General features: G+C 37.0%; 1 protein-coding gene and 1 long non-coding RNA gene across 2 annotated transcripts in view; one reads left to right on the forward strand and one right to left on the reverse strand.

Annotated features, from left to right (window-relative positions):
• Positions 1-12,788, forward strand: part of LOC148934756 (uncharacterized) — a 45,155-nt gene extending 32,367 nt beyond the window's left edge. The window contains exons 2-3 of the long non-coding RNA XR_016141061.1: positions 11,248-11,293; positions 11,954-12,788. This is a non-coding gene — a long non-coding RNA (uncharacterized LOC148934756). The remainder of the gene's footprint in view (positions 1-11,247; positions 11,294-11,953) is intronic.
• MESR6 (misexpression suppressor of ras 6) overlaps positions 1-19,682 on the reverse strand; it is a 254,116-nt gene that overhangs the window by 76,422 nt on the left and 158,012 nt on the right. The gene's annotated exons all lie outside the window — the stretch shown is intronic.

The raw sequence follows: 19,682 nt of genomic DNA on the forward strand, positions 1-19,682 counted from the left end.
ATAAATAAATAATACGTTTATAATTATAATGTAATAACATATTAAGGGGAATTAATTGTGCGAGATAGAAAAATATTATTCACAAGAAGTAATCATGATTTTAGCACTGTATAAGTACGTTTGTGATTACATTCTGAGTAATATAAAAACACAAAAAGCGGCTCGCGTTGCTTCTCCATCGAATCGCCATGCAAATGACGATAACAATTGGTTTTTGCTTACGCTATTGATAGCGCGTTGTAAATACGCAAACAGTGAGGCGAGTCAAACTTACTGTTCCGTATTCAATATATAATGAAATAAATGTAACAAACATTTTATTTTTTGTTATTTCCAACTGAAATTTCAATAAATAAATTGTTATTACATATTTTTCATTTTGCTCTGTCGCACGCATTAGTATTGTTTAAAATAATAACTAACTTTATTTATTTGAAAGAACATTATAAAATAGAAATGTTTATTTAAACCTTTATTGATGAGAAGATTTGTTTTAAATTTTAATTATATATGCTATCATACTTAAATTATTTTTCTTTTACTATAAAAACTTGAATAATTAATTAAATTGCTTAAAAAAATTATTAAATCTGCTATTATTTAAATCTCAATTTATTTCCAAAAAAACATTGCAAAATATTTCGACGGTTTTTTCAATAAAAAAATATGACCATAAATATATAAAATAACATTCACAAATTACGAAAATAAGCGAGAACAGTTGATGTCTATCTCACTTTCATATAAATATAAGATTTTCAAGCGAAAGTATACAGGAATAGAAGAGAAGAAAATGAAAAAAAATATCAAGAAATGCTGAATCAGCGAAATCGAAAGAGTCTAGTTACTGGCGAAATTTATGACCGGCTTTTAGCAGCTGAAATTGATTCGTTGAGTAAACTGATACGTAATGGAATCTTTTCCTTTTCTCATTTTGTCGTTTGCTTCTTCTATTCGAAAGTCTTTCACCGCGTTGCGTGATGCCTTATTTTAACTCAAAGATTCTCGATAATTTTGAGTCAAATTGACACATTTTTGAAAAATATATAAAAGAAATAATTCTATATAATCTTAGTATGCATTTGTGCATTTTATCATTTTGGTCATAATATATAAAAAAGCAATTTTAATATAGTATATAGCGGTTTAAAAATTTGTTAATAAAAAATATAAGTACAAAATTTAAAGAAAAAGAATGTCCTCTTTGTCCTCAGAAAAGAATAGTTTTTTTAAAAAAGGTTTCTATATCATTATGTCACTGGAATCACATCTCTCTAGCTAATATTTACGACATAGATGTCATAATACGGTTGCCTAGAGACTTACTTTTTCTTCAAATATATAAAACGCGTTCAGAGTTACAGCCGGTGTCAAACTCTCTGCTCGTCGCGGCCAATATGAAATCATAAAAATCACTCACTCCAATAAAAGTTTTTTTCAAGCCACGCGACCTCGACAAAGGTGTATAACCAATAATACTCGTTCGAGCGCGTTTTTTTGATTATCGCGAGCGTCGTAACAAACGTTACCTCGCCTCCTCTCTCGGAGGGTTATGGGCTTCCGGTCGGCTGAGTTCAATATTTTTTACTCAGTCAAACCCTGGGTTCGCGCATTCGCGCTTTCCTCTTTCTCTCGCTCTTTCAACGTGAAGCGAAATAACAGCCGTTCTTTCATATCGTCGATTTTCCGACAGGCTGCTCATGAGACCGCGCCAGCATTTTTTTATCGCCTGATAATTTCATAAAACGTTGCGCTTTTGGAAAACGCTATCAACATTCCGACAGTTTGCTCGCGCATCTCTTTCGACCAGGACACGGCATGTCCGATAGTCGTCGGGGATGGCGGTGGCTTATGGGTCTGGATTCTGTATCTGGAGAGGCTACCCTTCCTTCTCGACATCAGCCGCCGCTCTTTTTAAGCATGGTGTCTTTGAAGTACCATCCGACAATTTTAAGCCGCTTCTTCTCGGTCAGATAAAACCGTGCTTTGGAAGATCTTACGGGTGAGTGACTTGCGCCGCTTGAATTTCCTTGGTACAGGGAGAATACGTTGATCATAATGACAATGCTGAGATTGCTGAATCAAATTTTCAATCAATCTGAATTTTCGAGTTTGTGTGACGTCAGCGTCGGAATAACAAGCTTCAGATTAAATCTCAATTACATAATAATATGATAATTAGATTTGAAAAATGATTAACTTGAATTTGCTAAAATTTTAGAATAATTTTAATTTTTTAGCGTTGTGTTGATTTTTTGAAAAATATGTAATATAATAAAGATATAAAATATTAATATATAAAAAAATTTTAATATAGGGTTATCAAATGTAAGCATTCATTTGCATTGCGCTTTTCCTAATAATAAAAAAATTGCAAAATCTAATGCAATTAAGTTATTCGAAAAATCTCATTAAAGCAGGAAGTTGACAATTATGCTAAATTTGTTTAAATAAAAACTTTTACTCAACTGAAGATTTTAAATTTACAACTAGAATCAATCAAGTCGAAATCAAAATATCTCGAATAATTCAAGAGACATCGAAGATTCGAAAGATTTTATTAAAGCGAAACGTTAATCCCGGGGGAATCCGTCAATATTGCATATTGCAACGGTACTCGTCGGACATATCTCACGGAAGGTTAGCCGTCGTGAAATAATAGAGAGTGAGCAATGTTCCGGCACTGACGTGTCTACGACAGATCGCGAAGTCCCGTCTCCTCATCCTGCGCACGTTAGGAATAATAGAATTTTGATCGAATACAAACAATCGGGCGAGCGGCAACAGGAAAAAGTCGCTCATGGGAATATGGAAGAGGCTCTCTGTAAACCGCCCGTCCAATCATCGTGTCGTTCTGTTCGCGTATATTCCCTTCTCCTTGGTATCTCTCCTTTCTCTCTCTCTCTCTCTCTCTCTCTCTCTCTCTCTCTCTCGATTCCCTCTTCTTCATCTCTTTTTTCTCAGAAGAACGTCTCCACTCCTTTCTACCCCCTGTGATCCTTCGTTCCTCGGAGGATCTACGGTGCTCCACCTACGTCGGCGATATAACCACCCTGTTCTTTACGGTATACACGAATTCTGACGTGTACATCCACAAGTGCGTATCCACACGTATGTATTGTAAACACATACACATCGGCCCGGCGGTGGCATCCAATGTTGCTAGGAGGACACGTACGTTCACCCTGACTGACGTTTCTCTTATTTGATCGTTGATTGTCATGCTAAAGCCCGCACATCCTATTGATTGGGGGAGGGGGGGGGGTCCTTCTACTCCACCCACTCGTCCTCGGCGCGCGCGTGTGTCTTTCCGTTCTAAAACGTCGGGGGAAATAGATGCGGGGAATCGCATGTGCGCGTACATGACTGTATTCGGGTTCGCCCGACGAGCCCGAGAGAAAGGGATGAAAAGAATGCCGGGACAAATTTAGGGACCGTTCGAATGGAGATGCCGTGTCGATGTTACTCGCATTTGCATTCCGACTTTCGATACAAACCTTTGTTCCTTCAATTCCTATATATACATATTTCTCTCTCTCTCTCTCTCTCTCTCTCTCTCTCTCTCTCTCTCTATCCCTCCTCCTCCTGCGCTTGCTCTTCTTCCCTTCTATTCTCTCTTTTTCTCGATACGCTTTTCCATCCTCGTTTCTCTCTGCTTGTTTTTGGGGGCTCTTCGTGACGTCCGTTTCAACCGACGATTGGAATTTATTCGTGAAACCTTCGCAATCATATCTCACGAGCCTTCTCGATCGTCGCGAAAATAGCGTGCGCGTTATAATGCGGAAAAAAATCGTCTTTCCGTGTCGCGTTACAAGCTGCCCGAACAACAATCTCCAGAGAATGCATTCAGACACGAATATGTACGAGAATCCAGAAGGTTTTTGATGATTTCTTATTGATCCTTACCTCTTATCATGCTATGACATAATGTATATGGATGTGTATTTACTAAAACTATGTTACAACGCATTGATAATATTTTTATAAATATTTTTTGTGCCTAAAGTTACAATTAGCAAGTTTAGATCTGTAAACCGGGTCAGCGAGATTAGTCGGAGGATCTGACTCGCGAAAGGATCTCCAGGGTAGTGGTAAGGGGAGGACGAAGATGGAAGAGAGCGAAAGCGGAGAACGGGTGAACTCGGAGTGATATGTACGGACGTAGGTATGCGGAGTGAATATTTCACGAGGAAAATTCAGTTACGACTCGAAAGATTCTCAGGACACGTAGAGCCCGACCGTCACGGTGGAGCATTTCGGAGTATTTCAGACTTAGTTAGAACGTTTGCGTTCCTATTTAACGTCTGATGCCTACGAATCTCGCGGAATCCTCCTTTTAGTTCTTATTGGCGCACATAGCGCATTCTCATCCAAGACAATCACAACTTGCATTTTAAGTTGCAGTCACGTTGCAGTATCAATCCATATATCCCTGATAATTCTTCAGGCGCATATTATACGATGTGAAAACATGAATTATCTACAATCGTAAAATTTTGTAAATTCTTGACAAAAATTTCTTGTAAAATTTGAGATTTCGGCCGAGTTCAGTTGTTGCAGAAGGATGTGTACTTATTTCTCTAAGCTTCCAGACATAGGTATCGATCAAGATAGTTTCTAATTCGACATCATCGCTCAAGAAACATCGTCTTCGAAACGCGCCCTCTGGGATAAAAATTCCTGCTCCTCCACACATCCTGCTAGGAGTCTTCCGAGCCGGTACCACAGAATCGAATTCTTTGCCTCGTACGTAGGGTACGAAGGAAGAGGGAGGCATCGAATGGGTGGCAAAGGGGAGGTGGGTTGCTGAAGGGTGGAATGGAAAGAGGGTTGGAAGCTGAGTCGACGTCTTTCAGTCGATATAACCGTGGAGAGTGCACGGTACGGAACGAGTAAGAAAGAGAAACAGGGGAAGGGTATAGAGAGCCAGGAATACGTGAGGGCAAGGGGACGGGGGAGAAGGGGACAGGAGCGACTAGAAAGAAGCGCGGGATACGAGATTTCGTATGCCTGCCTGTCCGTCCGTCTGAACCTGAGGGCACATCAGCAGCCGCCAACCTCGAAGAAGAACTTGGCAGAGAGACGAATACCACTGCGGAGAAACGACGGCGGGAAAGGAAGGGGATAGTACGAATAGTAGGATAGGATAGGTAATCTAATAGAAGGTGGGTGGTTGGGAGGATGGCTGAGTCGACGTCATTGGCAGAAGGCTGTCGACTCGGTTGCGAGCGGTTTAAGGTCGAATACGGAAAAAGCGGAATCCTCCTGGGTAGAGCTGGTTACGTCGCAGACACGCGTAACCTATATACACACACGAGAATAAATACACGTTAGCTTCGTCCTTCCGGGTTGAAAGCGCGAATCCTTGATAATTTTTTTTCGAAACTGTTATTAGCGCGCGCCGTATCAATCTTTCGCGATTCGAGACGGAATACGAAAGTGACGTTTTATATATAACAAGAATTTTTAGGTAAATCAAATAGGAGAAAAATATACGTAAAAGAGAACGAATCTGAATTGAGAGAGTAATATCTCAATTTTAATATAACATTTTATTCATATATATATATATATGTGTGTGTGTGTGTGTGTGTGTGTGTGTGTGTGTGTGTGTGTGTGTGTGTGTGTGTGTGTGTGTGTGTTATCTACGATTCAACATTTATATATGTAAAAATAAATAGGTTGAGATTAGCAATTTTTTAAATCATAAAAATTTTTATCATAAAGTAAGGAAGAATTAGATCTTTTGATCGCGATAAGTAATAAATTGATAGTTACGCTTTTCAAGATGCGTCTGAAATATTCCAGCCGCTATCAAAAATGCAGGCGAGCGTTTTTGAAATTTCCATATTTCCGCTCGTACTTCAAATACCAGTATCTCGGCATACACACACCGGGGGAGTGCGTGCACGTATACGCGCGGAATATAGAAAGCGATTTGTTGGCGGAGGGCGTGAGGGGGAGGAGGGAAGGGGGGGGGGGGCAAAAGAGGAGGAACGTACGAGCTTCGCGTCACCGGCGCACCCTTAGACTCCATCCTATTCCGCGATTCTACTCACTCATTCCACTCTGCTCACCCCCTGGGAGCCAGGGAGACTTCTATTCCTCCCTTCGCATCTCGACACTGACGTCCCGACATCCACAGCTCTCGCCCTCCCCCTTTGCGCCCGCACCTCACTCCTTCCCATATTCATTCTCTCTTTCTCTCTTTGCGCGCTTGCTCAAGCTACCCTCTGGTTCCTCTCCAGGTCGTCGCAGCAACACCCTCTTCCAGGTCCCTTTCGCCCGTCATCCGTTCCGTCCCCTTCGTCACCCGCTCCGCGACAGCCTCGAGAGCACATAGCCTCGTTCGTATATCCAGTGTTGTAGATACGTCGCAGTGCTGTCTGAAGAACCGCGTGTATATGCCGCTCGACGGCAGGTATGCGCAGGTGTATAGACAGGTGCACGTCGATGTCGATGTTAGACTTTCGCTGGGATCTTTTTCAAGATTTGATTTATGATATTTTGTAATCATTACACGGATGGTCATTTAATTACTGATGTGACTAATACGTATGTAATAAAAAAATATTATTTTTAAAATTATTAAGATCAAATCGAATAATTGGTAATACCTAATAATGTTACAAAATGTTCGAAATTTTTTAAAATTATTAAAATAACATTAGTTTTTTCACATTGTGCAAAGCAAAATTGCAATTTAAGAACAGAAGAAGAATGAATTATTAATTCGAAATTATTTAATCTGAAATTAAATCTTAAAATATTAATCTTCATATTTATTAATAAAATTTAAAATATAAAATTCTTAGAAATATGTTTAGAGAGTGCAATATAAATATTATCATAAGAAATATATTTTCCAATTTATCTTGTATCAAAGATAGAAAACATTTAGATTTTAATCACTATTATATCACTTACTTATGAACTTTAAATGCATATTTTGTAAAACTATTTTAGTAATAACTTTATATACAAATTTATGTATGAACAATTGTCACAAAAAACATCTCTTTTCTTATTAGTATCTATTGATTTTCAGCAAATTTTACTCACATCCGTTCGTATATCTGTAATGTTTACTATGTTCCTCTCTCTCTCTTTCTCATTTAAGAGTGCACATGGAGTCAAGGTCACGAGAAGATGTGAATGAAGGAGAGAGGAAGGTAGGCATATATAAGCGGAGAGCAAGCGAGCGAAGTCGAGCGAGAATGAGATAGAGGTGGGAGAAACGAGAAAGAAAATAGGGCTGAGTAAGGAAGATGAGACCAGGGAGAAAGAGAGAGAGAGAGAGAGAAAGAGAGAGAGAAGAGGGAGGTGCTTTCTCCCTTATAATTAATGTGTAAGGGTAGGTCGTGGTATGCGCGCTTCTGCCTTGCTTCCAAGGGAATTAAATTACATCAGCTGATTCGCAAGAAAAGGAGAAAGTGAGCGGAAAGCTATTCCCACGACTGTTCCGAACTTCTCTTCAAATCTTTCTCAGCTTCTTTATTTCTCTTTTATTCGGATCAGTAATATCTAACTTAAATTTCTTAAATTTTTTTTATTACGTCAGGCATAGAAACAATGTCGTAAACAATTCATTATAATCAATAAAAATTTTTCGAGTTTTTTAAAATTAAAAGAAATTGTATGCAATTTCTCATAATACGAATACTTGTTTGATTCATTATTTATACAATTTTGATTTTCTACTCTGCATACAGTTGATATAATTTTTGAACTTTGCTGAACTTCTCTTTCTCTTTTTTTTTTTTGCAAAACTAAATTATAAAACTAAAATTCGAAATCTAATAGCTAGGATCACTGAATTACAATAACCGTGTTCACTAAACATCGAACCCCTTAGCTTCAGGCGTCAGCAAATCGTGTCTAATCATGATCAAGACTTACGTGGATCATTTGCTTCACCCTCGTATATGCTTCTCTTCAGGGATTCTTTTGCGATCAAGAAGATCTTCTCGCAGACCGAGACACTCGTCTCCCAACGTTGGAGGGTGGAAAACGCGCCACGGGTAGGACGCACGTTGGTAACAATGTCGGATAAGGAATAAAGCTCGAAAGAGCCGCGCGGAAGACGGCGGAGGACGGGTGAGCATAACGTCGGAGGACGGTTGAGAGAGGGTAGTGTGGGTAGCGAAAGAAGCAAAGGATAGAGAAAAGCCGTTGGAAGAGACGTAGGAAGCCGGTGGATGGCAGGAGGGTGTGGTAAAGCGGGAGGTGTACGGAAAATAGAAAGAATTCAGATCACGGGATGTGTCGAGGGGGGATGGCGAGAGGGGCTGTCGGAGGCGTAGGTGAACGACGAGGTTGGCTCTGCTCGAAGAGTAACGGAGGTAGGCGAGGAAGAAGCGAGGGGGGAGGAAGGCGAGTTACGGGGAAGGCGAGAGAGAGTCCCCAGAACGAGAATGGAATCAATACGTGGAGGCAAGTGTGTGCCCCTGGCCCCACATGCGTGTTTCCATGCTTGGGGAGGCCAAACATGCGAGTGTCTACGGGGGGGTGAGCAAAGGCGGGTGTCCCGCACCCTTCTTTGGTCCAACCCTCGGGGCCAGGCGGGTATGCCCCCTTCCGATGTGTGACCGTGTATGTGGCATCCAGTTATGCGAAACGTTACTGGAATTCCTCGTAGGTGTCTTTGAAGCCATAGGTAGTATTGGCAAAATGTGTTTTCCGCGAAAATCGTGATTCGATCACTGAAACATGAACGATATTGCAAAGGGTCCTGTCGCAAATTATAGAAACGAATTATAGAAATATTTCTAATATTTTCGAAGATATTATAAATATTAATTATTAACTCCTTTCTGTTTCCAATTGTTAAAAATGTTAATAATAATTTTTTTGATATTTTTCAAAATAAATATTTGAACAATGTTCAAATTGCTTCTGTGCTTAGAGCAATATAGCTGTCTATCTCAAAACATAAATCGAATCCCAACGCCAAATGGAAAAATCCTCGTGCGAATTTTATCTGGAAATCCACATGGAACGCGAAAGTGAGTAGACGGAGATTCTGAGAGAAGTGTAACTCAATACGTCCGCTAATACCACGAAAATATCTTTAGGCGGTGAATATCGAGCTTTCAAACGTACGTTTGTGCATATGCTATCAAAAAGATATAAAAAGTTTCACCAAACAAATTTATTAAGTAAAATCGAAACAACGCTCGGTGATGATGATAAAGGAAATTTGACGCATCAAGAAATAATATCACATACGATCAAGTCGATAAATCTCGCAACGCAAAGTCTTAATATCATACACAATAAAAAAACGGCCTACGAGATGACAAAGCGAGAACAGGTTGCCTCTGGAGGAAAACCAAATTGATTGATCTTGTAAGTCCTTACGAAGGACAGAGTGCTTTGGATCTACAGAGACTATCGAAAGAGCCCTTTGCCTGTGCCCCTCTCGTCCTGCCAATAAAAATGAAACTCTCATCACGTATGATCGATTCTCGTCTGCCTCGAAAGGGTCGTGCCATTATTTTCCTCCGTCTACTCCGGCGATCCTACCTATCATACGAAGACGCGATAGAACGCGTAGAGCCAGGGTTATCGCGGCGGTCGGAGGTACCAAGGGGGGACGTTCCTCACTTTGTCAATTCTCAGCGGAGTTGGGTCGCTACATATCTGCGTGTCGCTTTGACGCGGATGATGTTGCCGATTTTATTCGTGATTCAAAACCCCAATGAAATTGATCTATTCGATTATTTCTATTCGTCTACTCGATATTTTTCTGTGTCGTGGCTCTCACTAACTGTGTTGATAAACATGAATGAAATCAGATGTATTAAGAACTCTTATTTGTTAATAAATATATTTTATCTCAATAGCAATAAATATAGCCGTAAAAAAGTGCTATAGCAATATATATATATATATATATATATATATATATATATATAATATATATTATATATATATATATATATTATATAGCAATATATATTATAAAAAAATATTACAAAAATCATACACAAGGTTTATCTATCGATAATTTTTATCAAGAAAAAGTTCATGATGTTTGAATCGTGGTTAATTTCATTCCGATCGCATCACAAACCCGTACGGTATTTACGAATGTACGCGCGGCGCCTCTCGATAATTCTACTTACCAACTCTGCCTGTACGAGTATGCGGTCGATGAAAATGCTTCTGCATTTAAAACAGTTGTACCCGCAAATACAATCAAGATAAGAATCAATATAGGTTGAAGAAGACTTGATTGATACCGATATTTTATTGTGAGTGCGAGAATACTAAGAATCTTTTCAAATAATATATATATTATAATTTATGTCTTTCTTGGATAATATTTATTCTATTTACTATATTAATTATTACGTAAATTTATGTTTAGATACAATAAATAAATATTTAAGTAAATTGCTAATAATAACTATTTCTTTGAATTTAATGAAACTGTTTTTCAATTCATTATACAACAAATAGCGTAATTTAACATGGAAATTATGTCAAATTATAAGATTGTAAAAATATAATATAATATAGAGAAGTGTATTTTTCTTTTATTAATAGCAGTTTATTAATAGTATATTTTTTTCTCTAAAAAATTATATGTCCTTTATATGTCCTTTTGATTATTGTACATGGGTCACAAGAATAGTTTCCTATCGCTTTCTCGTCAGTAAATCACGGTCAGGAGAAGATTCGCGCGAGGACGCACGTAGATTTCCGATTCGCATTAGATGAAGGATAGAATAGGAAAAGAAGACTCCCCCCCATGAACATCCCTTAGCAAGGAAGCATGGGGTTGCTATGGCGACCGTTTCGAATTCCATAGACACACGTAACTCCCTCCAGCCCTCGCCATATGAGAAGCGCTTGCACGCATCCTACGCGATCCTGATTGGACGTTATTTTTTTCCGATAAGGGGTGCACATGTCTCCTACGAAATATTTTTTGAGCATGGCCGTGTGCGTGGGCGAATGTTGCTGTATGCGTATGGTTGATAGAGGGCGACTCGAGGGTGGAAAGACTTCCTCGTGTCACGTGTAGCTACAGTTTGTTTCTGGTCTTCCTGGATGACATTTTACATTGTACAATGCTTTTCGCTTTTTGAAAAAAAAAGGAGCATTTGAGTACGGTTTTCGTGAATAAGTGTAATATTTGTGCTGTGATTTATTATTTTGTTATTTTGTACCTTACTTATAAAATTTGATAAACCAGTACATTATTTTTAGTGGATTAATTCGATTATCGTATTTTCATAGATTATTCCAACAATTAATAAACACCTATACAAACTGATATAATATGGTGAGTACTTAAATAAAGTTATTTTATTTTATTTTTCTTAAAATAAATGAATGATATTTATTCTTTAAACTTCACACTTCGCAATTGGATCTAATGAATACACAGTGTGTAAGATAACGTGTCGTTTAAGTTTATGTTAATTTTGTTGTTCTCACGGGAAGTGGTACCCTTATGTTTGTGAGACAAGATGCCTTTCAACTCGACAGGAAAGGGCTTCGCCTTGTGTAAACTTGTGGATAAGTATCTCCTGAGGGCTCGACACTTCCCCCAAATAATCTGATCGGAAATAAAATTCTGTCATATATAGACTCACTTTTGATAAATAATAACGAAAATTTTAACTCGAATCCGTATGTGATCTGATATGTATATACAAAATATATTAATCAAATTTTCTCACAATTTAATCAACATAAGTTTACTTAATTTAATTTAATTATTCGTATTATTATTATATGTTACCGTAGTAAATTATTATTATTATTATTATTATTAGTATTAATTTATTATAATATATTTTTGTTAAATTATTATTTAATTTCTGCTAATTATTATTTACATTAAATAGATGATTCTCTTTATTTTATAATTCTTATTATTATAATTATAATGCAATTTATTTTTCAAGTTCTAATTTTATTACTTTTTTTTTTTTGATAGCATTAAGTGTAAGCCGAAACTTCTTGGATACTCGAAGCGTGGCAGACAAATTGAGGAAACTAGCCCGCGGCGGAATGGAATTAATTTTGCCAGGCCATCAATGTCGATTGATTGATCGGTGCTCACATATTTTCCCCTCTTTGGCGATGACAAGGAGCGGGTCGTCAGTTGGATGGAAACTGATCCTCGCGTGAAAGGTGGCGACGGCTCCGGTCCATTTCGCATCCTGTCACTCGCGAATTCCGCGGATGCCGAAGCCACCCTCACACCCGCAAGGCGTGTTTATTTGGCCGGAAGTCCGTTTATAAATCTGGCTGTTTTCGAGCCTCACACTGTGAAATATGATAATAGATGTGAGAGCGATGGAGGACCGTCGCGTAAGCAAAGATAAATCCTGGCAGAAGAAAAGAGCTCGCGGACATCAACTCCCTTCGGAGAGACTTCCACCTCTTGTCGAGTTTGCAAAAGTAATCGTCACGATAACACCATGCCCCTTGTCCGCATTTGATAGAACATGTATTCGTGAGCGCGAGTTTTCCCTCTGGAAAGTTTGTGGATTACTCATACGGAGGCCACGACGCGTTGTATCGGATAGTGAACTCGCGGAATAAATATGTTTCACAGTTTGCCGCGAATATGTTTTTCCTTTTTTTTTTTTTGTTTCATATCCGATTTTTTTCGCAATCCGTCCCGGACAGCTTTCGATTGATTGTTAGCTTCAATATTCACGATTGGTTCTGATATGTTTCACGAATCCGTTTTATGAATTAGTCAGGCTTTTTTCCCTAACGTAACATTATTTTTATTCTATTTCTATTCCATTTTGATGTATACGTATACGTGTTACTCTTGATTGAAAAAGTCAAATGGCGTTTACATTAATTTACCTTCCTACAGTTTTAATATTCATTTAGTATTCATTCATGGCTTTTGAAATAGTTGCGACCACTCGTACATCTCACTATTAACATCTTCCACTATTTTCTCCACTTTTATCTCATGCGGATGAGAGATCTGACAAGATGTCTTTCTTGTTCTCATTTAAAAGATCTTGGCACTAAGTAGAGGTTGAATCAAGTTAAGGTAGGTCGTTGTTTGTTACCCCCTCTCCCGCTACCTCGCTTAACCAAGTTCTTTCATTCCTCTTTTTCTTTTTTGTGCGCTTTCTCTCTCTTACCGAAGCGACGGGCACGCGCTTCTCCTTTCGCCTTGTCCCGCGCCATTCGTTCCGCAATCTTCTTAAGACTTTAGGGCAAGCGAGAAGGGAGGTGAAGCCAGCAGATGGGGTAGAGTATTAATAAAAACTCGCATCGCATCTTATCATCCCTCGAGCGAGCCCTCTCGACCGCCGTGTGAGAAACGCTTACCGCGCGCGCCACTTTCCCTCTTTATCTCTGTCACTCCTTCCCTTAAGGAGAATATTGTTTAACCCCCGAATAACTCTCACGCCTGTGATTTACGCGTGACGTCCTTCATTTATTTACTTATTAAATTCGTGTCAACCCTATTTTCTTCTATAAGATACATATTGTGGAAATCCTTATTACCTTTGATGTAATGCATAAATCCGCTAATAATAAGCATTTAATTATATGTCATAAAAGCTTCACTATAAAAAATTTTATTTTAAAATATTGTAAACAAATTATTAAAAAATAAAAATTGTTAAAGTTCAGCAAACGAGAATTTCCAAAATCAAATTTTTAATCTAGAAAAGAATTAATATTTTTCTTACATAACAATTTTCATAACAGTTTTTAATACTATTGTAAATGTAATGTTTTTATAATTCTTAAAACTGCTATAAAATTTACTATAATTACTGCTATAAAAATAAATTTAAAAAGATAATTACAAACAAAAATGTATATGCAAAATTATAATAAAATATAATTTATAGAAAAAATTTATTTCAAATATTTATTTATCATTTCTCTGATTTTTAATAATAGACTTTTAAAAATATTATTAAAACGAGCAAAATTCAGAAATAACATTGTAATTAATATTAATTTTTATTAATAAATTTTAATTTTTGGAAAACAATATTTTATATATGAGATATATCAATGTACGTGATTTGACCTGCTTTTCTGACTTCAAAATTTTTCTTGAACTTTTGAACGTTTATTTATAAGAACAAATATGTTGACCAACTTATTCATCAGCTATCTAACAAACAGAATCGAAATCAGGTACTTCCGAAATTCATATGATATCACATTTCAGTATTGGTCGTATTTATCCGACGGATAAGATAATGATATCGGCGAACTATCGGCGTTCGCCTCAGGGGTAGCTTTCGCGGCGCACGTGCATCTCGACTTTAACGGACTTCCATTAAGGGAAAATTCTGGCCGGAAGCGGGAGGCGGTTTAAGCCGAGAGGGCTGGATGAAACTGCGCGGGTGACGGCAGTACTAAAGGGGTGGCGATAAAGATGAAGAGGATGAGAGAGAAAGAGAGGGAGAAAGAGCAACGTGGAGTGGAGTGGGATGGTCGGCGGGGACGGAGAAAGTGGATAATGGAATTTCGAGAGCGAGAGTCGAGGACAAAATGGCTGGCACGCTCGCTGCTTCCAGTGCGGGCTGCTTGGAGGGTGGCGCGACTGCACTCGGAAGGGTGGTAGGTTAATTAATTCCGGGACATAAACCCACCCTTCTCTCTCTTTCTCTGTCTCTCTCGAGCAGACTGCGGGCTGTCGTATTGCACAGAGAGAACGGTATGGCTTCATAAACTATTATCAAGAGCAAGGTCACGCTTAAACTGTGCCATTCTGTACAGTTTAAAGGGACCGAGCCAGAAGGATGCTTAATAAAACTACCGTGTTGAAAGAAAGATATATAAAGAAAAATATATATGTTTAGGTAATTCTAACAACTTATCTTAACACGTATTATAAAGAATAAAAATTTATAGAATATGAAAGTCAATATGTTTCATAGTTTGGAAAATTTGTGTATGCTCATATAATACAATAATAAGAAATCACTAGTACAATAATAATAATAATTATAATAATAAAATATATTTATTTTTTCTTCATTTTTAAAAATAAATAAAAATTCCTAAACTAATATTGAAATAATGTTATTTCTTTATTTAAAATTCTTTTATCTGTAAACGTAAAATATTCCACATTATTTTGTTTCTAATGCTTTTATAGTAAAATAAATAATTTTCGAATTTTTTTAAAATATAGAAAAAGTGACATTAATTTAACAAACGGGTTGCAATAAAACAAATGGGTTGCAATAAAATAAAATGAAATAATTATTTATAATATAAAATTAAGTATAAGTAAAATTAAGTACGTCAATAACAATAACATGATTGTTGCTATATTATGATTTGTTCTAACAATAAATATTCTATGCTATTCAGACAAGCCAATTTCTTTCGTAGACCATTGCATACTGCATTTGCTATGTAAATGTATACGGGCATTCATCAGAGGCAATTGTGACGCGTCGTCACGGTGCTCCGTACGCGAGAAAGTATTTTCCTTTCAGAAACTTGGAGGGTACGCATGCGGAATTATCGTCGCATGCTTGTGTTCGCGAAATGCTCGCAAATTTCGATGGTATGGGGCACCATATGCTATCGCCGTAACACTGGCTCGCCATGGCGATGATTGAATGCGTAATCTGCGAGTAGAATTCTCCGGGTTTTGGCGGGAAAGTTGCCGGCGCTTCGTCGGAAATTCGCTTCACGCGTGAAAAACGACAAACCGTGTTTGCCGCAAACGTGAAAACGCGAACGTATCTCGCTTATTCTGACTGAGTACATAAAGTATTTGAGAAACAGTCTATGCAAATATAAATGCAAACGTGTGTATAAAAATATAAAATAAAACGCAAAAAATTATATCGTTTTTTTCACTCAAAGTTGATATTTGTACATGCCTACATGCCTGAAATGAATGACATTAATAATAATTACATAAGCATTAATTAGCATATTCAATAAAAAAGATTTTATAATCTTTTTTTCTAAAATCTGTTAATAAAAAACAGAAATTAAAATAAATTCTGTGTATTAAGTATTATTTAACGTTACAATTACAAAACTCATTAAGATTCTGCATTTTGTAGAGTGTAAGAGTTCATTCAGCATGTAGTAACGTATCAATATTATAATTTTGTTTAATAATTAATTTTTAAATAAGAGAAATGTATATGCCTCACTGTAATATTCTTATCTTTTGATAGTATCGACTGTTTAACTTAAAATTCTTAGATTAAATCGCAAAATAATTTTTTAATTTAAGAATCGCACATTTCAATTACGACAAATTCTCTACATAAACATTTCCGTTCATCTCTCGTACAGGCTTAATTTTGGTAAAATCTTGTTCCGTTGAGCACAATAACATCGAGAAGTGTGGAACCGTTACGCGCATTAGACTCACCATAATGGACGCGATTTGCGTAGGGGACCTCCGCTCATTATTCAAATCGAATTATGTCGACCGATTGACACGTTCTCAGGTGGTGGCTTTTCAAATTCCCAAGTCGGTCGCCACGCCGGGGGTTCCCGGTGCGCGCGAGGTGTCGTGAGAGAGGGACGCATTTGCATACGGAATTGAACTCTTCCATTCTGGCACTACGACCCCACCGGGACTCGCGGGCTTGAAAAACATCGACTCGAACGAACGAGGTGAGGGAAATCGAAAGACATGTCTCGAATTCGGCAATGTCGGGTATTAATTATTCCCGTGTGGCGCTTTACAGAAAAAAAGAGGATCAAACGATATAATTTCTCACATCTATCTACCGTTATATAATAAGTTTACTTTCGCAATTAATTCGCAAAAGTAAAATAATTTTAACACATTCCACCGAAAGCAAAAGATAATCTTTCAAACTATCCAAAAGTATATAATGTTCGTTTGTATAATTGAAATAAATAATAAACAACTTATATACGTGCTGGATTGTAAATGGATGATAAAATAAATATAAATATAAATAATAAATATAAATAATAAGTTGTAAAGACAATTTATAAAAAAGATTTAAATTCACGAAAGTTTAAAAATTTTGCGCGTGTGTGACTTGTTTAGATAACTTAAATTTAAAGCGCAATTAGATATGAGATTGATTCATTCTCTTAATAGTTTTATATTACAATACTCATTGAGAAATATGCATAGTAGATGTTGACATACGCATATATTAGGAAGCAAACATCTGCTGGTCCTGGACATCTGTGATAATCCTAAAAAAGCCATACAATGGCCACGTAATGATTGCACAGCACCTTGAGAATATCGTGAGTCAAGCTGTACGTTACCCGGAAGTTCTTTAAGATCACGGATAAAAGTACAAGCAAGAAATTTATTTCCTTGTCGACAAAACGATGTTTACGGCAATAAAAATTAATGTGGTAAGATAAATACAGTTAATGGTTTATAAAACTTTCAAGCAGCTGAAGTTACATTTCGTAACTTTCTTATTGTTAAAAGTAAAGCCATGAGTAACTGTTCTAGAAAGTTGAAGAAAGAAATCATGAATACAATATTTCTAGCTCGAATTTGAGATGTCATATAAAGGATACGACTTTAATCAAAACTACATATAATTTATTTTCGATGTATGTAATTATTTAATTAAATATATCATTTTATTGATTTGTTTCAAAATTTTCTTGTGTATTATATGAGCAGAAAACAAACAATAATCTCTAATTTCGTCAATTTATAAAATAAGTCGAAAAAAATTTCATAATAAAAGATGATACGGATATATATATATATATATATATATATACAATTGTATAAAATAATTTAAAATAAATATAATTATTTTATAATAAATAATACAGAAATTTATTTTACAAAAAATAATAATTAAATAATTGCAAATAAAATAGATTCGACTATTCTGGAATAATCGTAGAAATCACTCAATGCGTAATAATGCGTCAATATTTTAAGAAACGAAAAATGGTTCGCAATCGAATTAAAAATAATTTATATAACAATACTTTATATAATTACATTTTATCTACATAAGAAAAATAGTTGTAGGATGTTACATGCGGATGTTAACTGTGTGATATTCATGAAATTTGATTAAATGTGCTCTCATATCCAGACGGATCAAAAATAATTGAATATAAGCTAGACGGAATTGAACGGTGATAAAAAGAAGAAACGATTACAACATCAACTTGAACACCATAACACCAAATCCTTTTTACAAATTAACTTCATCAGATAACTTTGTTGACACTACTTCAGCGAGTATATCTATGATTTTTCTTGTTGATTTCTTTGCTGTTTCACTTCGAGTTCCCTCTTATCACGAAACAAACGCAAGAAATAAATTTATCCCTCGTGAAATAAAATCCTTAAATTTACTGCTTCGATTTTACTAGTCCTCATGGAGCCCTCGGTAAACGAGATTCGATGCGACCATGTTTCGATGAGATCGATAGTCTCCCCTTGCTAACGGTATAAGATACTCGTGCGCCCGTAAGCATGCAACTGGATCTACCTTCGTGTATAGGAATTCTTTACTCCTGAATGAATATCGTCATCTTACAAAGCTGCAAAGATATTACCATGTTACAGGCTATATCTATATTTGCTTTAAGGATAAGCTTGTATATCCAGAGAGCACCATAAAGAATCTTAGTTCTACATGTAATTTGTCGAGAGGAAAGTAATTACGTTATTATTCATAAACGTATCCTAAAATCTCAATAAATAATAAATTTACACACAATATATTAAGAAATAAAATTACAATTACACTATACAACTAAATTTTCAAATTTGTAGATATATCTATACGTCAAATCTCTTATCTTAACTTGTGTATTTTCAATTATGATATTAACTTACTGATTATAACCGCGTGTATGTCATAAAGTTGCCACGATATCTATTTAATCTGTAAATATCAATGGTATCTATATATGCCATATATTCGCAGAAAAATGCAGTCCGTTTAATCTGCGATTCAATAAGCCCAGACATGAGAGCTTAACCATGATATTGCTCACAAGCACACGTGTTGCCTTCATGCATGCGAAGGGGGTTTTCGACGTCGCGTTCCGCTCGATGTCCTCCGCGCGAGTAAGCGGTCTTGCTGAAAATGGAAAAACTCGAGGAAAAATCAGGCACAATCCCAGGCAGCGCAAGCTGTGTTCCCCAGGGACAAGCAGGTACAACAGAATCTGGACGAATCCGATTGAATTGCAGTTTGTTGCATACACACGGCTGAAGCGCGCACAACAAACTCGGTTAGCCTCGAGTTACGAGGAATTCCAATTCTCTCTGTATTCACATCTTCTTCTCGCGCCTGTCTGCAGGCTACGCGAGAGAAGGTAGATGAATACTCGTAGGTCGGAGGGGCTGTTAAATCGTGCGGTAAATTCGCTTGCATTTCACTCTCTGGCGAAGGAGTCCCGGAGTAATACGTCGGCGTCGTCGTCGTCGTCGTCGTCGTCGTCGTCATGGAGGGCGTACGAACTCAAAGCTATTGGAACCGGGTCGAATCGAAGGTCTTGTCGGGGCTCCACGTCGGAGAAGGAGAAGGGTAGTTGGAAGTCTGATCAGTTTATAAGCGCACATTGAGTTATTGGTAGCTCATCTGCCTCGTCGATATCCAACTGAATGGCTCCTCCTCTCTCCGGAAAAGTCTCCTCTTTTCTTTCGGCGCGGGGAAAACTGTCTATGCATTTTAGCGAGCTTCTAGTAAAATATTTCGTTTTTCTAGTCG

The sequence above is a fragment of the Pogonomyrmex barbatus genome, unplaced genomic scaffold (assembly GCF_055798465.1).
Source record: "Pogonomyrmex barbatus isolate J1 unplaced genomic scaffold, ASM5579846v1 scaffold8, whole genome shotgun sequence".
In the NCBI taxonomy this organism is placed as follows: domain Eukaryota; kingdom Metazoa; phylum Arthropoda; class Insecta; order Hymenoptera; family Formicidae; genus Pogonomyrmex; species Pogonomyrmex barbatus.